Source organism: Marmota marmota, unplaced genomic scaffold, assembly GCF_001458135.2.
Source record: "Marmota marmota marmota unplaced genomic scaffold, marMar, whole genome shotgun sequence".
In the NCBI taxonomy this organism is placed as follows: Eukaryota; Metazoa; Chordata; class Mammalia; order Rodentia; family Sciuridae; genus Marmota; species Marmota marmota.
Window position 1 is genome coordinate 46,729,581 of NW_026000005.1, and position 3,525 is coordinate 46,733,105.

Here is a 3,525-nt window from a genome sequence, read left to right on the forward strand (position 1 = left end):
CAAAAAAAATAAAATAAAAGTGTAGATTTGATGTATGTGCCTGGAGTGTGGGGTCACATAGCTGGTAGATCTGGAGGGGTGGGGAGTCGGGTGGTTCAGGAAAATAAGATGCTACCATGGTTAAAAAATGGGTTTTTCCTTTTCCTAAAATGTTCAGCAGATGTTGCAGTATTCTCGTGTCCCTTTCATGTTGGTATGTGTGCCCGAACAACACTGTGCCCAAACAACACTGTGCCCAATGAGAGAGAGAAGTATAATTCCCAAAGAGTCTTTCATGATTTCCTGGTCACATACTTGTGGAAAGGGGGTTCTATTATTAATAAACGTGGCACTCCCTGCATCCCCTATCCTCATTGGAAGTTAATTGCTAAGGTCATAGAGAATTCCTGGGGAAGGAAGCCTATGCCTACACTCATTTCACCACCAGATCCTTCCAGGTCATAACTAGTGGGACACGTTGTGGGAAAGTTTAGGGAATCATTTTTCAAAAACCTTAATAGGGGCTTGTTTTGTACATCCTCCAGCCTCATAGGTTTTTCCAGTTATTCTTTTTGGACCCTAAACTTGCACACTCACTGTTGGCAAGCTACCTTTCATCCTTGTTTTTCCCATTGGTGAGTAAATCAGGAAACGTGGTTTGACGTGTGTCATGCTACAGAGCTTTTCTTGAAGAGAAGATGGTGATAGTAATGACACATTAGTAAAGGACTTTACAAAGTGTCTTCCTGTATAGTGAGTTGTCTGCCTAGTTTTCTGAGGTTGGTAAGGGTAAGTATTATTACGGTCATCCTCACTTTACATATGAAGCAGAAACTCAAAGGTTTAAAGTGCCCTGATAGGTGGTAAAACGAGGACTCCCAGATCCTGACTTGTGCTGACATTCTAGGTTAAGACTAACCTACAGTCTACTCTCCAGCTGACTGTACTCCCTCCCTGCTTGTTCTTCTGAGGGCTTGTCTTACTTTTAATGGACACCCCACCACACACATGCCTCAGCCTCTGCTTCCCAGACTCACCCAGCCACTTCATAAGGATGCAGAGAATATGGGGCAGAGGGTTCAGCTGGAAGGTCCATTGCTCCACTGGGACTTGAGTAAAGATCTTGCCTCCAAACCATGCAGTTTCTCACCTTGTACACTGCGACAGCTGAGCTTAGGACTGAGATGTGCAGATGTGCAACATTCAAAAGAGGTGTCCTCAACAGTGGAACATCTTAGGGAAGAAGATGCTGCCATATTAAACAGAATCAGCTCCATGGAAGTGCCTGGGAAGTGCCTGGGGCTGGCCCAAGCCAGAGCTTTCTGCTTCCTGAAACTCCTTTTCCTCTTTACTGTTTGTTCAGATAAGAGTCATTATTCATTATGGGCCCTACTTGTGTAATATTAGGGAGGTGGTCAAAGCCAATACAGGCTGTTCTTATGTCCCAAATTGGAAGACACTGCCAATTCTCCTGTCCCCAAATTTTGAGTCAGGGGTTAATGGATGACCAAAGACACCAAGAGAGAACTGCTGTGGGCTGCATCTCTGAAGTGCCGGGTCGTGCAAACCCCACCAAGCATTCCAGTTCTTGCGTGTCAAGTTGCTCAAACAGCCTGAGACTTCAAGCACTTTTTTAGAAAAGTGGTAGTTGGTTAAATTTTACTGGTCCTGAAGGAACCATCACACTACTAATGGTATTTGAGTGTCAAGGGTAGCACTCCTTCGGTAGTCTGGATGCACTTGTGGCCCCCCCGGGGACTATAGAGCCATGAGCATCTGACTCCTTCAGAAAGTCTGTTCTTGTAGTTTCACCTGAGATGTGTGGATTGGAATACACATTATAAACCTCGTACATCTCCTTTATGCTACCCTTGGGGCCTCTGATCTTTAAACTTACGTCTGCTAAGTAGGTTGTCACTGACTTGACCTTGGGACAATAAACATGGGTGCTGTTGATTATGAAAATGGAGTGTTGGGTCTAATGATTAGGGATAAGAATTGCTGTCCTTGGTTAAGGATGAAGTCCATAAGGAAAAGGTGAGGTGGCCACACTCTCCCTGGGGTTATTTGTGCCCATCGTTTCCTTATTTTCTCCTGCATTCCCTACTTCCCCCATCCCCCCATCCCCAGCTGTGAATCAGTTTGGTGACTTAACCTTTCCTCCTTGCTGGAGGAGACTTCACAGCTGCAGACGGTGCTGCTGTGGGCTTGCTCTCACCAGCCTTTGCTGGGAGGCATCCATTATGCGTCTCCAGTGAGCTCGCTCTCTTTCCCCACAGCTGTCACAAAGCTGTCTTTCCCCACAGCTGTCACTGTCTCTGACAGTGGCTTAGCCCATCACTCCTCTCACTGCAGTGAGGATTATACTTCCTTACTTCATAGGAAAAAATAGAGAATATCAGGTGGGTCTCTCGCAGTTTCTCGTCTTCATCCATCCTTACCTCTTGTTCTTCACAGTGGAAAAGACTCCTGCTTCCATGTGAGCACAGTTTATCTCCCTATGCCTCCGCCTCTTCATCCACTTCACCTTTTCTTCCAGAAGTCTTCACTCTTGCACTCTCAGCCTCTAGTGGCTGGATATGGTGAAGAATTTCACATCTTCAGGAGACCCTCTCTGAATATGATGTGTCTTTCCAGCCTCTAATGACCAAACTTTTTTCCCGTTCAGTGACTAAGATTCTTGAGACTTGTCTGTACTTTATCTCTGCTTCTGCCTCACTGGTACCTGGCCAACTCCAGATCATTTTCTTACCCATTGACCTCTAGCTTGCTGAGTTGCTCAGCCTCCCTCTGGCTTGGTCTTTGTGTTGCAGAGGGACTGGTGAGCCCACTGCAGGTGTTCTTAGCTTTCCTGGCCCTAATCTCCCGAGTTTCCTGGGTTCCTCTGCCTATTCTAAAATTTCTTTAGGACACCTCTTTCTTTAGACTCCAGTTGGGAATGTTTCCTAGGGTTACACTGTGACCTTATTTTTCTTCTCCATGGCTTGTATGATTCATTCCCATAGCTCTAATTCCATTTATAACATCCAGATCTCCATCTTTGGTTCATTCTACCAACATGAATAATTAGCATTTTTACTTGCCATCTTCTGGTCCTACCATGGTCAGTAAATGATGCCCATCATCCAAGATTATTAGTTTCTTATGGCTTACATAACAAATGTATTTTCCCACAGTTCTGGAGGCTGAAAGTCCAAGATTAATTAGAGTGTTGGCAGTGTTGGCTTCTCCTGAGGCGCCTCCTCTTGGCCAGCAGGTGGTTGCTTTCTCTTTGGGTCCTCATGTGGTCTTTTCTCTGTGCATACACATCCTTCATGTCTCTTTTTAAAAGGATACTGGTCATATTAGATGTTCCCATCCATTTAGCTTTACCTCTTTAAAGGCTCTGGGTGTAAATATAGTCACATTGTGGGTTAGGCCTTCAACATGTGAGTCTAGGGCAGAGTCCCAGCACATTCAGTCCAATACAATCATTTACCTGAGCCATAACCTGGGGTTCATCTTTAACTCCTGCCTGTCCCATCTCTGATTCATCACATCCTGACC